The 18,604-nt window shown below is 49.9% G+C and overlaps 1 long non-coding RNA gene across 1 annotated transcript; it reads left to right on the forward strand.

Moving 5' to 3' along the window:
- The first annotated feature begins 445 nt into the window (after positions 1 to 445).
- On the forward strand, positions 446 to 16,859 carry LOC141279428 (uncharacterized). The gene is made up of 3 exons (XR_012333663.1): positions 446 to 512; positions 9,544 to 10,159; positions 10,937 to 16,859. It is a non-coding gene; the product is annotated as an uncharacterized lncRNA (long non-coding RNA).
- The last annotated feature ends 1,745 nt before the right edge of the window (positions 16,860 to 18,604 follow it).

Consider the following 18,604-nt stretch of genomic DNA (forward strand, 5'->3'; position numbering starts at 1 on the left):
CCCCGCACAGGGGGCCGTGTCCCCGGGGCCGCTGGCTCCGGGTGCTGCCTCCGAGGGAGCCGCCAGGGGGCGGCAGAGACCCGGGAACAGAGGACGCAGGAGTTCAGAATCTCTCCCCCAAATTGTTTCTAACGACATTTCTCAAATGAAGATGAAATGGAATAAAAACCATGCCTGGGAGGGAGGCGAGCCCAGCAGTGGGGACACGAAAGAAAACCTGCCTGTGAAGGGAAACGGGGAGAATGACAGCAGCGGAGGGCAGGGCAGGGCCCTGGGGGGCCCCAGAACTCCGGGCTCTGCGGGTGTCCCGGCTTCGACTCAGGGCAGACAGACAGGCGCCAACACTGGGGCAGGTGCACAGTTAGAGACAGCGAGGCGCTTACACCAAACCACGGAGCAACGATCAGGGTCTGTGTCATCATCATCGTCGTCATCAATAAGGAGACCACCGCCCTCCCTGGGCCTAGGGGTCTGGGCCCGGCACACCGAGGCCCCTGCAAGGAGCTGGCTTGGTGAGCGTGAGATAGAAGGTCCTAGTGGACCACCTGACTTGGAGCCTGCACTGGGCACAGCTCCATCCAGCAGGGATCGCCCCGAGGAGCAGGGTCACGGTGTCGCGAGGCGGAATTCTGTCCCCACCCCCCCCCACCCCCCCCCCCACCCCCCCCCCCACCCCCCCCCCCACCCCCCCCCACCGACAGCAGGCCTCCGCGGGGCTGTCCTTTGCTGGAGGAAGAAATTTTCCATTTCGGTTTGATCTGCATTATGAACACTCTCTACCGCCTCCTGAAGGCGACACCATCAGCAGAACCGGAGTCAAGGCCTGAGGCGTGGCCTTGGCGGATTTTCTCGCTAAGTCCTCCCACGTGGGCTCCGAGCCGGAGTTGGCGGAGGTGCGCGGCAGCCTCTGCGGCCCACGCGGGTGCGCCCCACGCGGAGCAGCGAGGGGCCGGCGGTAATTAGGAAGCGGTGCTTCTGGCTTTACTGCAGGTTATTTGACTGTAAGCTAATACACATTAACGTTTGAGGACGGCCGTGCTTCCGAGCTCCTGGGCATCAGCGGTCACTTCCCCGGCCCGCGGACTGGCAGCTGCGGAGGCCGCGGAGTCACGAGTAGTGCGTGTGTTTCTGAGCTCCGTCCAGAGTGGAAGTAAGGACTGGTGGTTCCTGAAGAGATGCGCCTCCGAGCGCTCCCTGGGCGGGGCCTAGCTGGGGGGCGGCAGCCGTAAGAAGGCACGGGAAGGGGTGGGGTGGGGTGGGGAGGGGGGGTGGGGTGGGGAGGGGGGGTGGGGAGGGGGGGGGGGGGGGGGAGGGGGTGGGGTGGGGGGGGGGGTGGGGTGGGGCAGGGCGGGGCTAGGGTGGGGCTGGAGCTGGGGTGAGCTGGGGTGGGGGTTTGGTTGGCGGGGGATGGTGCAGTGGCCTTGACCCAGCGCTGGCCCCGGGCCGGGCCTGCAGGGCTGAAGCTGGGTGGCACAGGGAGCTGGGAGGGGGGAGGGAGCCCGGGACCCACAAGACCAGCCCCTCGCTGGGCTGACCTGTTCGCTTACAACCAGGCAGGGACCACCTGGAGAAAACTGGCCAGCAGGTTCGCTCCATCTTGAAGATGTATTAGGACACGTATTAAAAACAAAGACCCGGCTTTGTTACAATGGAGTTTCGTTCCCAGAGATTGTGGTGTATGGAACTTCCACTCCAAACATCTCTGAATTAGTTAGCACTTGGAAAATTGACACCCGATGTCTTGCAAGAGCTGCTAGTTACAGGAGTTCTGGGTTTTAGCAGATTCTCTTGAAAGCCCACGAGGCTGCTCTCCCATGTAGCTGTTCTCTCCGTTGACACCCCTGCACCGGGTATCTGATTTTTGTGTTTCCTAGGCACACCTCTAAGATGCTCTCAGGGGCTCAAAGAGAGAGTTTTGGGCTTCAATTTAGTCTCATCACGTAGAATCCATCTCTTACAAACAATTCATCTGTTCATCTATCCATCCATTCACTACTTATGTGGACTTGGGAAAGGTGCTTATGTCCCTGAGCCACAGTTTCCCCGCTTGTATCACGGGGCTGCGTGGCTCCTGCAAAGAGTGGTGGGACTGCAAAGTCCCTGCCGTAGGCCCCGCTCGGTGAACGTTGGCGTAAATGTTGGCTGCGTGATTGTCAGCCTCCTGTGCACCTAAGGGTGTGACTCAGAGATGACCAGCTTCCGCGCAGGACTGGCTGTGAGCCCACATCCCGGGGAGCAGTTAAAGCTGCCCAGGAGGGTGGCGACAGCCTTAACACAGGAGGCGACATGGGGCAGGGGCTTTTGGGGCTTTTTTCAACATCTTTATTGGAGTGCAATTGCTTTAAAATGTTGTGTTAGTTTCTGCTGTATAACAAAGTGAATCAGCTATTCGTATACATATATCCCCATATCCCCTCGCTCTTGCGTCTCCCTGCCACCCTCCCTATCCCACCCCTCTAGGTGGTCACAAAGCACCGAGCTGATCTCCCTGTGCTATGCAGATGCTTCCCACTAGCTATCTATTTTACATTTGGTAGGGTATATATGTCAGTGACGGGGCAGGGTCTTGATGTACACATATGAGTTTTCCAGGTAGCAGGTGGTGGAGAGGGACTTGCAGGCAGAGGAATCAGGAATCACTCCTAGAGGCAGGTCCCTCACACCACACGGAAGAACGAGCTCAAAGTGGATTATCAGGACGAATCTTACAGGAGTGGCCAGTCATGCTGACAGCAAACCACCATCACTGCTGTGGAGGGCATCACAGTACAGCAGAGAGAGACACAAAGCACAAACACTTTAAAAACAACACGGAGAGAACAGAGTAGAACAACGATTAGTATAATGAGTCGCAATCCGGGTCACGATAAGGCACTAAGTGCAGAAGGGAGCCCGCTGAAGGTTTCTCGATGTCAGGGTCAGAGCATCTTTTGCAGTGTGAAATGTCTCTGATCATGTCATCAAGGGTTTAGGTAAACTTTCTGAGTGGCTCGTACAACAGCAGACGTGAAGATTGTCTGTACGTGAGCTGTTATGGTGATTTCTCTGAAATTTAAATCAAGTTGTCTGATGTTAGCTTGCATGACTTTGGGAAAAGGGCATTTTTAGTTCTAAACATTTCCAAGTCAAAGGGATGGGAGGGAAACTGGAAATGTTAGCTTGGAGTCATAGCCAGATATTAGAGGACACTAGGAGAATTCAGGATCTAGTCCAGATTATGGGTAAATACCAAAACCTCAAAGGCAATTTAACAGCACTAGAACCTGATATCCGCAAAAGTATTACTGAAACATAACTTTTCTCTCTAAAATTACCCTCATGTCTACCAAAGTTAGCCAAAGTAATTTTTTTTGCAAAGTAAGTCTGATTTCAATAAACTCAACCCAATTATTTACATAAGTGGAACAAGAAGAGCAATTGTTCATATTTTTATGATAATTTAAATTGGCTTTGCTGGAACTGTTGATAAAGACTCTCAGATTGAACTTTTTTTAAAAATTTACTTATTTGTTTATTTTTGGCTGTGTTGGGTCTTCACTGCTGCACGTGGGCTTTCTCTAGTTGCGGCGAGCAGGGGCTACTCTTCGTTGCAGTGCGCAGTCTTCTCATTGCGGTGGCTTCTCTCGTTGTGAAGCATGGGTTCTACGCACACGGGCTCTAGAGCACAGGCTCAGTAGTTGTGGCGCACGGGCTTAATTGTTCCACGGCATGTGGGATCTTCCCGGCCGAGGGATCGAACCCATGTCCCCTGTGTTGGCAGGTGGATTCTTAACCACTGCGCCACCAGCGAAGCCCCTCAGGCTTAACTTTTATTTATTTATTTATTTTTATTTTTGGCTGCGTTGGGTCATTGTTGCTGGGCGCGGGCTTTTCTCTAGTTGCGGCGAGCGGGGGCTACTCTTTGTTGCGGTGTGCGGGCTTCTCATTGTGGTGATTTCTCTTGTTGCAGAGCACGGGGCTCTAGGCATGCGGGCCTCAGTGGTTGTGGCACGTGGGTGCAGTAGTTGTGGCTCGCAGGTTCTAGAGCGCAGGCTCAGTAGTTGTGGCGCACGGGCTTAGTTGCTCTGCGGCATGTGGGATCTTCCCGGAGCAGGGCTCGAACCCGTGTCCCCTGCGTTGGCAGGCAGATTCTTAACCACTGCGCCATGAGGGAAGCCCCCAGCCTGAACTTTTAAAGTCCTCTCAAGGCCAGGAAAGCCAAGCAAGAACTTGACATCAGATTTCGCCTGCAGTACCTGCAGATTGGGTTCCATTCCTCTTTTCTCCAGGTCCCCAAATATCTTGAGGTTTATGCACCTGCCAGGAAGTGACTTTCCCTACTCACATGTTTAGGCTGCTGGGAACCCTGTAAGCCAGGTCCCAGGCTGTTTTCCCAATGGGCTTTTGGCTCCGTAAAGTCAGGCTTAGTTCCTTAAAGCTTTCTGGCCTGAGACAATGCATGTCCCTCTCAAATATGACATTCCAGTCAAAGCCTTGGTAAAAGAACCAATGCTTCCAATTATGTCCTGTTATAAGGAGAACAGAGTCTTATTGAAATTATGCAAATAATTATATTGCCATGGAAACAAGAATACCCACTCAGAGTTTCCAAATTCTGGAGGGATTAGGTAGGGAGAAAAGATCGATATTTCATCTTTGTCTACAAAGGTATAGTTTATCAAATTGCTGCAAGTCCTAGATAGCCTGAGAGGAAATGTTTTCTTAAATCTGGAAAAGCAAAACATAAAATGACCTGCAATGTTTAAAACAAAAAGTCATAAAAGTGATAATTCTCCTCACCAGTTCATTCAGTTTCATGGAATTAATTCTTTTTTTTTTTTTTTTTTTTGGCGGTATGCGGGCCTCTCACTGTTGTGGCCTCTCCCGTTGAGGAGCACAGGCTCCGGACGCGCAGGCTCAGCGGCCATGGCTCACGGGCCCAGCCGCTCCGCGGCATGTGGGATCTTCCCGGACCGGGGCACAAACCCGTGTCCCCTGCATCGGCAGGAGGACCCTTAACCACTGCGCCACCAGGGAAGCCCCCCATGGAATTAATTCTTGATCTTGACCTGTTGTTAGTAGTTTTATGAAGCCATCAGTTTCTTCAGTAGAGTTCTGTGAATTCTTACCCAGTTGAATGGTATGATCTAAAAGTTTATCAGAAACCTGTAGTCTAGAGAAAGTGTCAGAGCCCTTTCCAGGAATCTCTCTGAAGAGGAAACATTAATAAAGACCAGAGTAAAGCAATGTGTATAAATGAAAAAAGACTTAAAATGGCTGGTTAAAGACCTGATCACAATGCAATTGACAAGGAAATTAGGTTATTTCACTGACATACAGCATTTTAAGATAATAACTAGAATTATGACTGATGACATTATACCAGGATACACCAGATTTCCAGAAATTTCACATAGTTTCAGAAACATATTTAACATATACCTACACGGACACAACATAAAGGAGGCTTAGTATTACTTCTTATTTGACAATGCTTCCCGTGCAATTTAAAATATCAAATAAGCCTAATTCATTTAACATCTCCTTTTTACAAGGAGAGAGAACAAATCTTTGTGTTATTTCAGGGGCCCTCTGAAACGTCTCATACCTCGAAGTTAGTTCTAAGTCAAAAAGACTTCATTTAGAATTTGATTCGGGGAATTTTGCAACAAATACCAAAAGTTTTTAAAAAAAGCACTTGGTCAAATCGGATCATAGGTAACTGTGAAGCAGTGCTTAGTTATCCATTTTACCAAAATAACAATTAAAGGCAAATATAAAAAGTTATGTATATAGTAAAAAGCCTGAGCTGTACAATATAGAATCTTTGTTTTTCTAGACAGATTACATTAAAGAAAACCTTTGTCTACAATTTCTCATTAAGATCAGACCAATAGTCTAAGAAAACGTTTCCTGTCAACAGAGAAAACAAAGTTTAATTTTTTAAACAAAGCTTGCTTTTGATATTAAAAATCATTTACTTAATTGAATTCATTCTAGTGTTAGCCAGTTCTGACCATATATAAAATTCCCTTCTAAACGTTCGCTTTTTTGTTTCATTTTGTTTACAAACTTTCTATAACTTCCTATATCCATATTGTTTGTCCCCTGTTTTCTTTCCCATTTAGAAACTACCAGCTTTAGGACAAAGTCACTTTTTTTCCCTTAACAAAATGCATTTCCATTCCTTAGACTTTTTAAAACAAATTGCCTTGCATGTGAAGATGTTTTTCTTATTAATTTTGGTGGTTTTAATTACATATATTAATTAGAATTTTAACCCTTAGAGGCCTTAATTTCTAGTAAACATTAAGAAGTAGGCAATCATGGACTGTCTTTTGCATTAGCATTCTGTAGGTTGGCGAATTACAAATACTTTTTACAATTTCTAGGAACATGGACCTTCTCACAGATAATTACTCAGGGTGGCACCAAATATATTTACTAATAGCCCCAAATATCTTTGGTTTCTCTGTAAAAGGAAGCCTATGTTCAGTAATTAATGTTTCAGCATCTTATTTTGGGGGGAATGACCTAGATATTTAATAAATTTCTGTCATTTAACTTAACAAAACTCTAAAGTTTCCAGTTACCAAAAAGAATGGAAAAAATATTTTTAAGTCTCATAAAACATAAAGAATTCACCTAACAACTCTTATCTCGTTTACATTTAATTCACTTATGAAGATATCATCATACGGACTATTTTTGTTTTGGCTGACAAATTTTATAACAAAGATAACATGAACTTTTTGACTTTTAGTAAACCTAGGTATTGATACAATAAAAGTATTATACTTGATGCTGAAGAAATGTCTATATGAATTAAACCAACAAAGTTAAACTAGTTTTAATAACAAATATTAATTTAATACTGAAAATTTCCCAGATCACATAACCTGAAATTCATTTGGGTTAGTTTCTATTATATTTCTAAAAATTTATGTAAGCACTTCATTTTCTTTAAGTCAATTATATAGAGCTCTTTGACAAGTTAATTTTGGCAATACCCTCCAGAGGTAGAAACATACCATATCCATAAGGACATACATAGATATTCACACAGTCACCCAGACAGACGCAGACAGAGATCTCATAGTTTCCATTTTAGAACTTTCGTCATGAATCACGTACAATACAAAACTCACTAGTTTATAAATAACAGTTGGAATAAATTAAGTCTACTCACTCAGACGGCTAAAGTCTTTTATTATCTGTGGAGAACACTTTTAAGATTTGTATTTGCCCTTGACGAAAGGCAGGTCACCAGGGGGAACAATGGTGTGATGAGACGGCTGTCACCCTCATTCCATCCCCCAGACCTCTGAGGAGGGGAGGGGGCTGGGGGTTCAGTTCAATCACCAGTGGCCAATGATTTAATCAATCAGGTAATGAAGGCTCGAAAGCACTGAAAAGGACCGGGCTGTGAACACACGGAGGTCTGGGAGACTGCACACCTGGAGACGGCATGGGAGCTCCTGACCCTTTCCCCACACATTGCCCCAGGCATCTCTTCCACCAGAGTTACATCCTTTTATAATAAACTGATGGTCTAGTGAGTAAAATGTTTCTCTGAGTTCTGTGAGCCACTCTAGCAAATCAAACCCCAAGAGGGGGTCTTAGGAACCTCCAACCTATACCCAGTCGGTCAGAAGCACAGGTGACAACCTGGATCTGGGATTGGCATCTTAAGGTGGAGATGTGAGACTGAGCCCTTTACCTGTGGGGTCTGATGCTAACTCTAGGCAGGTAGTGTCAGAATTGAATTAAATTTGTGAGACACCCAGGTAGTGTCTCACAGGAGAATCACTTGGGGGTGTGGGAAAAAAACACACATTGGAATACCCAAGAGAAACGAAAATATGTCCACACAAAACTTGTAATATTCACAGCAATGTTATTCATAACAGCAACAAATGGAAACAGCCCAAATGCCCAGCATCTGATGAATCAATAAACAAAATGGTGTATCCACACAATGGAACATTGTTTGGCCATAAAGAAGCACGAAGCAGAGAGGAAAGCAGGCTCTCAACCAGGTACTTGCACACCTGTGTTCACAGCAGCATCGTTCACAACAGCCAAGACGCAGCAACAGCCCAGGTGTCCACAGATAGATGGACGGATAAGCAAAATGTGGTCTGTGTGTACCGTGAAATATTATTCGTCCTTAAAAAGGAAGGAGATTCTGGGCTTCCCTGGTGGCGCAGTGGTTGAGACTCCGCCTGCCGATGCAGGGGACATGGGTTCGTGCCACGGTCTGGGAAGATCCCACATGCCGCGGAGCGGCTGGGCCCGTGAGCCATGGCCGCTGAGCCTGCGCGTCCGGAGCCTGTGCTCCGCAACGGGAGAGGCCCGCGTACCGCAAAAAAAAAAAAAGGAAGGAGATTCTGACACAGGCTACCACGTGGATGACACTTGGGGACACTATGCTCAGTGGAAAAAAAAACAGACAAAATGTCACAAACCGTACAGTTCCATTTATATGAAATGTGCAGAACAGGCAAATCTAGGCGACATAAAGGAGATTTGCGGTTGCCAGGGGCTGGGGGCAGGGGGAGGACCGTCTATGACCGCGAAGGGTGCAGGGCTTCTTGGGGGTTGGGGATGTGCTCTAAAGTGGAGGGTGGTGATGGGTGCATCCCTCTGTGGGTCCGCTAAAAGCCATTGAATCGTAGGCTCTAAATGGGTGGGTTATATCTCAACAAAGCTGGGGGAAGGGGGGAGGGGGAGGGAAGGGAAGCAAACCCAGGCTGGAGGGTCTGGTGGGTGGAGCCACGGAGGCTGGGATGACCCAGTGCCGGGTGAGGTGGGCGGGAGCGGGGGACGTGGGAGGAGGGGAAGACTGGGGTCTGGTGACCAAGAGCCACGACGACAAATACCGAAGAAGGGTTGCTAACTGGCCGCCAGAACCTCTCCTTCTCTCTTCCTTTAACTAGTTAGGAAAGACCTTCCCCAGGGACTCTGTTCTCTATACAAAGAGAGCGGCCAAGTGCTGATGAAGGAGTGGGTTCTGACCAGCCCTGAGGGGAGAAGTGTTCTGGCCACTACTTTTTCCTGGCGGGACTGACCAGTGGTGGCGAGACACACCCCCACCGCAATGCACTGGGCGGGCAACGCCCTGGGTTGGCAGGGCCGTCGAAAGACCCGCCGGGGTTGTGAGAGACATACGCGTTCCTCTGGGTTTGGTGTCCATCGCAGCAGGAAATCTTTATTGTGCATGTTTTAAAGGTCATATTTGTAATTTCTTACCCCGCTGGCCTTCTCTTTGACCCCAGCCTGAATTCTGCTCTCCTGTGGCTAATGCCTAGAAGCAGGAAGTGTGCCCTGGTGTGGCTTACGGGTAGGCATGTGAAAAGTGGCTTCTTTTGTGAAACCTCACTTTCTGCAAGCTGTAAGCTGGGTGCCCCCTTGTGTCCTTACTCAGCTCTCGCCCACCTGGGCGTCCATTAAGGACACGTGCCTCCTGGGTGCCAGCCGTGGGCCTGAGGACTCCCCTGAGCGCGGTCTGGGCTTCCACCTGTTCCTGGAATGACGTAGGTCATTTTTTTTTCCGTAGAGAAGATGCAGGTGCTGGCACACTGACCATGGAGGAGGTGAGGGACACTCTCTGTGCCCCTGGATCCCGGGGACATCCTGCATCCTGGGAGCAGGATAAGACACCCTGAAGAGCGGTGCCACTCTCTCCACAGACCTTGCCCCGAGCAGCTTCAGCTGGGCTTCCAGAGTCGCCTGCCAGACGGAGTTCGTGTTGCACTGAACAATAAAACACCCTGAGCGTAAAGCACCACAGTGCTGCTTCCTGGATGGAGAAGAGAAGCCGGTGCTCCACGCCACAATGGGACTTCCTGGTGACACACAGAGTCCGAGAGGCGGTGCCTGGATGGAGAAGAGAAGCCGGTGCTCCACGCCACAGTGGGACTTCCTGGTGACACACAGAGTCCGAGAGGCGGCGCCTGGATGGAGAAGAGAAGCCGGTGTTCCACGCCACAATGGGACTTCCTGGTGACACACAGAGTCCAAGAGGCGGTGCCTGGATGGAGAAGAGAAGCCGGTGCTCCACGCCACAGTGGGACTTCCTGGTGACACACAGAGTCCGAGAGGCAGCGGCCAGGCTCTTGGGGACCAGAGCCACAGTGGACCACGCTCTCCAGATTCCAGGTGGAAAGACGCGGCAGAGGTGGGTCATTTCACTGGGCCATGTCAGTGCCCAAGCAACCAGGACACGGAAATAACCTGTGATCAGGAATAATGTGGAGTGTGAGTTTCCTGGAGCCGCCCCAACAAAGTCCCACAGATCAGGGGGCTTAAACAGCAGACACTCACTGTCTCCAGTCCTGGAGGCTAGAATCCAAGATCCAGGTGTAGGCAGGGCTGGGTCCTCCTGAGGCCTCTCTCCTCGGCGTGTAGACGGCCGTCTTCTCCCTGTGTCCTCACGGGGTCGTCCCTCTGTGTGTGTCTGTGTCCTGATCTCCTCTTCTTCCCAGTCCTATGGGATTAGGCCCACCCCTAATGGCCTCATTTTACCTTAATCACTCCTTTAAAGACCCCATCTCCAAGTACAGTCACATTCTGAGTTCCTGGGGTTAGGACTCCAGCGTATGAACTTGCAGGGACACATTCAGGGGTTAGGGGTAGGGTTAGGGCCTAACATCAGGCCATGACTTAAGACATTTGGTACAAAAGTAGTGAAGCCCCATGGAATCCCGAGCGCCAAAACGTGCGAGCCTGTGTTGGCTGGAGGGCCTCCGGGCCCTGTGCTGGCCCTGGCAGGGACACCTCGCGGACACCCCGTGAGCAGTGGCCGTGCACTGAGATGCTGCAGTTTCAGGTGGCGCGCTGCATCACCTGGGCTGGGTGTGTGGGGAGGCTGGACCTGCACCTGAAAACAGCGTCTTTGGCCAAAGCCCCCTTAGCAGACAGCAGAATGCCACTTGTCTCTTGGAATTGCTTCCAGGGGGTGACGTCGGGCCCGTCCTGCCCCGGGTGTGGCATCTCCTGGCCTGGCCAGCCTTCTCCAGGTCTCTGGTCACCGCCTCCTGTCCCCTCTCACAGCAGCTCTGTTCCTGACCATCAGAGAGGAAGGACACAAGACAAGAGCCATTCTTCCCTGGAATGCGTCACCGTCCTGCGGAGGGACCCACTGGAATCTTGATTTTATGCCCAGGAAACTGCTCCCATGCTGACCCCCCACCAGCTGCGAGGCGCTCCAGCACCCAGCAGGGTCACCTGAGCGCCCCTGAAGCAGCACCCGGGGGAACGTTTTGTTTTGTTCTGTTGGCGGTACGCGGGCCTCTCACTGTTGTGGCCTCTCCCGTCGTGGAGCACAGGCTCCAGACGTGCAGGCTCAGTGGCCATGGCTCACGGGCCCAGCTGCTCCGCGGCATGTGGGATCTTCCCGGACCGGGGCACGAACCCGTGTCCCCTGCATCGGCAGGCGGACTCTCAACCGCTGCGCCACCAGGGAAGCCCCCCGGGGAAATGTTAAAGTGCCTTCGTCCCTTCTGTGGAGCCAGAGAGCCCGCAGGGGATTGAATGCGATCAGGTAGTGGATCTTCACCCATGCCCGACTGGCACCCATGCGCGGCAGCGGCGGGACCTGGCCCCCTCCCTTGGGCTCTGAGGCTTCTTCGACGCAAAACCTACCCACAACACCAGGGCGCGGAGTGGGGCTGTGTCTGCGTGAGGGGTCCCCGCTGCTGTGTTTCTTGTTTTCTCTTCTGCTTTTCCCCGCTGTGATAAAATACGCACGAGATTGAAGCTCTTCGAGGGCACGTTGTCACTAAGAGGGTTCACACTGTGCAACCGTCACACCATCATCTCCAGAACCTCCCATCCTCCCAAGTGGACACGCTGCCCGCATAACACTCACCCCCTCCCCTCCCCCAGCCCTGGCCCCACCGTCTGCTTCCTGTCTCTATGGATGTGATGACTCTGGAGACCTCACGGGAGTGGCGTCACACAGGATTTGTCCTTCTGTGTCTGGCTAATGTCCCCAAGGCTCACCCATGCTGTCGCCCGTGTCAGGATCTCCTTCCTTGTCGAGGCCCAGTAACGCTGCGTCATGTGGAGGGACCACATCTTGTTCACCCTTGTGTTGCTCTTAAACAGCCTCTTCCAAATCCCAAAGGTGGACCCAGGGCTGCGAGGTGTCAGTTAGGGGGAGAGGCATCCGCTCCTTGGCGCAGGAATTCTGCCCCGGGGTGACTCATGCGCTGAGCACCCCCATCCCTGATTTAGCAGAGATCTGGGTGAACTCTTGGACTTGGAATCAGTGCTGCAATGGGGCAGGACCTTTGGGGGTGGCGGGACGGGGTGAGCGTAGTTGCACCCGGGATGTGAACGCCGATGGGGGGTGTCCTCCTTGGAGCCGGCGTCCGCGCTCTGCCAGGCCCGTGTGCTTGCCGGCTGCTGGGGCCGCCCTCCCCGTGGCCCAGGCTCTCCCAGGTCAACAGGGACACAGAGATGAGCGTCTGCTCCCTGGGCTCTGCTCTGTGCTTCCTTCCTGGGAGCCCAGCGTCAGCCTCTCAGGGCCCCGAGCGACATCCCCCCACCGCTGGGATTTGGCCTGAGCAGCCTCTGTCTCCAGACCTTGTGGGCGTGGACACCCCTACCCTGGGCGTCCCCCCGACACGAACCCAGTGTCAGCCCACTCGGGACACCCTGCCCTCCTGCACCAGCCCTCCTGTGTCCCAGCCAAGGTCACAGGACTCAGGGAGCACAGAACGGGGCGTGTGTGAGGTGAGAGAGCACCCATAGGTCAAGCTGCAGGTCAACGAGGGCAGAGGGGCAGAGGGGCAGAGGGGCAGAGGGCAGGGCTCGCACGACCCAGGGGGCGAGACTGAACAGGGGTGTACTTAACGTGGCAGTGTGACTTTTCCAAGGGAAAAACGTGTGTGTGTGTGTGTGTGTGTGTAGTGTGTGCACACGTGTGTATGTGTGTTTGGGGTGGGAGGGAGTAGGTCACACTTGGAAGGAGGACCTTGAGGCAAACGTGCTGGCTCCCGTGTCAGAAATCCTGACCCAAGGACTTGGGATGGGCAGGGCCAGGGTCTCCCACCCCTGGGAGGCGTTACTGGTGGCCCCAAATATAGTCCACATCTGAACCCCCAGAACCTGAGGTGACCTTTTTTGGGAAAGGGGTCTTTGCAGCTGTGGTCAAGCTAAAGGTCTCGAGATGAGGTCATCCTGGGTCACCAGGGGGGCCCTAAATCCAACGACAGGTGCCCTGATGAGAGAAGAGGCGGAGCGAGGAGGAGACCCGTGAAGACCAGGCAGAGGCTGGGGTGACGCGGCCATAAGCCCAGAGGCGCGTGGGGCCCCCGGCAGCAGCAGAGGCGGAGCGCGACACTGCGACACCTCGATTCAGACTTGGGCCTGCAGGACGGGGAGAGGATGAACCCCTGGCCGTATTCCAAGTCAGAAGACCCCAGACACGCCCCCAAGAGTGCCGACCGGCCAGAACGAAGATGATCTGACGGATACTTGATGGCCCACGTGTACGTCTGCTCACAGAGGGAGGGTGAGGCCCCGCGTCCCGGCTCCTCTGGTCACGTGGTGGGGTGCTGGTTTTCCCCAACAGTTTCATGATAACACGGAGCTCACATTTCCTGACCCCGAGCCAGGGTCCCCAAGACGCTCTGCAAAAATGACCGCATTTGACCTTAGTGGAGAAAACCCCATGGGGTAGGTGTTCTCTCATTTTCACGGGTGAAAAATCAAGGTCTAAAGATTGGCACCGGGTCACGCAGCCAGTGGTACAGAGCCCAGGTCAGAACCCACCTGTCTCCCCTTTTCAGTGAAGTGGCAGAAAAACAGAGGCTGGCATGACCAACTCCCGGCGACCAGGGCTGACATCACTGTAGATCTTTGTGTCTTTGTAAGAGATTAAACAGCGCGCCCAGCCCCAAGCTCCCTTTCCTGCTGGTGTGGGCACTGTGGTCCCCGCGGTGGGTCTGCAGTGCCCCGCTCTGTAACATCTCTGGGCCGCAGGTGCAGAGTGGAGCCCGTCGGCCTTCTCTCGCCCGAGGCAGAGGGTGTGGAACACACACTTTCCTGTGCACACGCGTCTTTGTGAAACGCGTGTTGTTGGTGCTAGCTTAGACCACGTGTGGAGGTCCAGCTCCTGTACAATGACGGCACGTATTTAAACTGCGCTCGTTGATACGTTCTGGCTTTCGCAAATGACCCTGGAAGCATCGTACAATCAAGATAATGACGTATCACTCACCCCCGGAAACTTCCTGTGCCTTTGTCGTGCCCCTCCTGTTTGTCTGCCTGTCTGTCGCCACCCTCTCTCTGCCAGCTCCTCCCCACTCATCCGCTTGTGTCCTCACAGAGGACTTTGCATTTTCCAGAATTTTACTTATTTATTTTTGGCCGCGGTGCTGCAGGATCTTAGTTCCCAGACCAGGAATGGAACTCCTGAGAGCGCCGAGCCCTAACCACTGGACTGCCAGGGAACTCCCCAGAATTCTGAATATATGGACTCACACACACCGGCAAAATCATTTTGCGATTCACCTTTGCTGCCCTGTGTGCCAACAGCCCCTGCCCCCAGGTCACCCAGAAGTACCCCGCTGGGTGCACCTTCCAAGGTTCCTCTCTCCACACTTTGGTGCACATTTGGGTTTTCTCCAGTTTGGGACCATTACAAATAAAGCTACCGTGAGAATTCTCCGTGGGACACGTGCTTTCGCTCTCTTAGGGAAAGAGCCTGGAGTGGAATCACATGGTGGGTGTAGGTTTAACCTTGGCGGAAACTCAACAACAAGCAAACAAACCTTTTAAGAAGCTGCCCGACCGTCCCCCCAGTAGTTGTGCCGCCGTGTTGCTTCCCACCGGCTGCGCACTAGGGCTTAGTTCTTCCACGTTCTCTGGGCGTGGGCAGTCTTTTTTGTTTTAGAATTTAGCCATTTAATAGTGTGTAGTGGCATCTCATTGTGATTTCAATTTGCATTTCCCTAATGCCTAATATATTGAACACGTTTTCACATGCTTATCTGCCCCTATATACCTTTTTTCATAAATTATTCAGATCTTTTGCCCGTTTTTAATTGGGTTGTTTATTTTCTTGTTACTGAGTTTAAAGTTCTTGACATGTTCTGCATACAAACCCTTTACGAGATATATGATTTGCAAATATTTTCTCTTGGTCCATGGCTTGTCCTTTTATTTCTTTAACCATTATTCCTAATGGTCTTTAGAAGAGCAAAAGTTACTAATTTTAATGAAGTACAATTTACCATTTTTTTCTCATGGATTGGGCTTTTGCTGTTGTATCCAAGAAATCTTTACCTAACTCAAGAGTACAAAGATTTTTCTCCTGTTTTCCCAGGAAGATTTATATTCTTACATTTTACCCATGGATCTATGATTCATTCTTAGTTAATTTTCTATAAGATGTGGGATGCCAATCAAAGTTAATTTTTTTGCATGCGGATATCCAGTCGTATATGGATACCCAGCAGTATCTGTGAAAAGACTACCCTCTCTTCTGACATGCTGGAAGCTCGGAAGTTGCCATTCTGTCCTAACAAAAGTAAAAAGCTGAACAAACAAAAATCCAAAACTCTTCTTTGATCCATAGAGGAGCGAGGTCACAGGGCAAAGTACTGTCCCCCAAATTGGAGAGACAGACAGGCGCACACAGGGAGTCGGGGTTTACCAGTGCAGCTGTCTGCATGGGAGCCAGCACTGGGGTAGGAAGTCTGGACTGGAATTGATAAATGGCTGAAGGCTCGGTGTGGACACACCTGAGGGATGAAAGCTCCAGGGGCACTCGGTCAGGGGGTCCCCACAGTAGTGTGAGATTCACCTCCAGGAGCACCACCAGGTCCTCACAGTAGACACTGGAGAAAAATTCCTGGTGCTTCCGTCAGGGGGAGGGAAAAGGATCCATTCTGAAATGGATGGAGAAAGACACACTACACTAGCCTGAAACAAGGGAAAGCAGGGGTTGCTGTGTTAATTTCAGGCAGAGCAGACTTCAGAGCTGGGAAACTTATCAGGGAAAATGGTAAAGCATCAATTCTCCAAGAATACATAATACTCCTTAATGTGTATGCACCGAACAACAGAGCATCAAAATACACGAGGCAAAAGCTGATGGACGGGCTTCCCTGGTGGTACAGAATCTGCCTGCCAATTCAGGGGACATGGGTTCGAGCCCTGGTCCGGGAAGAAACTAAGCCACGTTGCAACACGCATGCTGCGCAGCAACTAAGCCTGTGCACCACAACTACTGAGCCAGCGCTCTAGAGCCCGCGAGCCACAACTACTGAGCCTGCATGCCACAACCACTGAAGCCTGCGTGCCTAGAACCTGTGCTCCGCAACAAGAGAAGCCACCGCAATGAGAAGCCTGCGCACCGCAACAAAGAGTAGCCCCCGCTCACCACAACTAGAGAAAGCCCGCGTGCAGCAACAAAGACCCAACTCAGCCAAAAATAAAATAACTAAAATAAAAATATATAAATATTAAAAAACCCCCAAAACTGATGGACCTGCAAGGAGAAACAGATGAACCCACTGTTACAGCTGGAGACTTCACACCCCCCTACCAGAAATGGACAGGTCCAGCAGGCAGAAGACAAGTGAGGACATAGCTGAACTCAACAACACCAGCAATCAACTGGATTTATCTCTGAGTATTTAATGTTGCGGACGCTTTTGTAAATGGCATTGTTTTGAATTTCAGTTTATGAATGTTCAGTTTGTACTGCTAGTATATAGGAACACAGTAGATTTTTGTTTACTTCCTTGAACGCTGCAAACTTGCTCAACGCACTAACTAGTTCTAGTAGCTGTTCTGTAGGATTTTTCACGTAAACGATCATTCCGTCTGTAAGTAAAGATGGTTTACCTTGTTTTTTTTCAAGTGGGATGCCTTGGTTTCTTTTTCTTGCCTGATTGCCCTGCTACTGGCTCCATTCCACGCAGAATAGACGTGGTGAGCGCAGACATCCTTGTCTTGTTCCTGTCTGAGGAAAAGTATTCAGTCTTTCACCCCTAACTATGATATGTCAGATGCATGGTTTTTTGTAGATTCCCTCTATCAGATGGAGGGAGTTCCCTTCTGTTCACACGTGCAGAAAGTTAACAGATGGAGTGGACTTTGGAGTTTGTCAAATGCTTTTTCTGCCTTTATTTGGACAACCATCTGTTTTTTGTTTTTTGCTTTTGTTTTCAGCTCATTAATGTGGTAGATTGCATCGTATAATGATTTTCAAAAGTTAAACCACCCTTGCACTCCTGAGTTAAATGCCACGTTGTCATGATAAATTATCCTTCCTATATGTTGATGAATTCAGTTTGCTAAAAATTTTGTTAAGAATTTTGCATCTGGGTTCATGAGGGATATTGGTTTGCAGTTTTCTCTTTTGTAATGTCTTTGTTTGGTCTTGGTACTAGCGTAATGCTGGACTCATGGAATGAGTTGGAAAGTATTTTCTCCTCTCCTGTTCTCTAGAAGAGAATTTGTGTAGAATTGATGTTATTTTTTCTCAAATTTTGGTAGAACTCAGCAGCGAAGCCATTTGAGTCTGGAGTTTTCTTGGTGGAAAGGTTTTTAATTCAATAGACAGAACTGTCCTTCATGAGGGAGCTTTGATCATTTGTGTCTTTCAAGGACTTTGTCTATTTCATTCTATCTCATTTAACCTAAGTGAAGTTGTTCATAACATTTCCTTACTCTTCTTCTAATGTTTTGTAGAATCTGTAGTGATGCCAACTTTATCATTCCTCCTATCGGTAATTCACGTTTTCTATCTTTTTTTTTCCTGATCAGTCTGTTTAGTGGTTTATTGATCTTCTTTAAAAAATGAGCTTTTGTTTTTACCAATTTTCTCTGTGGTCTTTCTGTTTTCTATGTCATTGATTTCTTCAATGACTTTTTTTTTGGCTGTGCCCCTTGGCACGCGGGATCTTAGTTCCCTGGCCAGGGATAGAACCCGCGCCCCCTGCAGTGGAAGCACAGAGTCTTAACCACGGGACGGCCAGCGAAGTCCCTCTTCAATGCCTTTTATTTCCTCCTTATTTTCTGCTTACTTAGAATTTAATTTGCCTTTCTTTTTCTAGTGTCTGAAGGTGAATGCTGAGGTCAGTGATTTTCTAACGTAGGCATGGATTTCCCCTATGTACTGCTTTAGTTGCATCCCACAAAATGTAATACATTTTCATCTTCATCCAGTTGAAAATGCTGCCTAACTTTCCTTTGGGTTTCTTTGATACGCGGGTTATTTAGCTCTTTGTGATTTAGTTTCCAAATATTTTGTGCCTTTTCCAGATATCTTTTAATTATTGATTTCTAATTTAATTCTGTTTCGGTCAGAGAATATACTTTGCATGATTTGAATCATTTTAGACTATTTTCTGGCCCAGAATATGGTCTATCTTGGTAAATGTTCAGTGAATACTTAAATTGTGTATTATGCTGTTGTTGGATGGAGTTTTCTACAAATGCCGGTCAGATCAAGCTGTTGGTGCTGTCCTGGTCTGTCCTCCCTTTACGAGGCTTCTATTTGTTCCACTGAATACGGAGGGGAGGGTGTTGAAATCTCCAGCGACGGCTGTGCGTTTGTCTCTCTCCCTGCAGTTCTATCTGGTTTTGCTCCAAGAATTCTGAA

Source organism: Tursiops truncatus, chromosome 8, assembly GCF_011762595.2.
Source record: "Tursiops truncatus isolate mTurTru1 chromosome 8, mTurTru1.mat.Y, whole genome shotgun sequence".
Lineage (NCBI taxonomy): Eukaryota > Metazoa > Chordata > Mammalia > Artiodactyla > Delphinidae > Tursiops > Tursiops truncatus.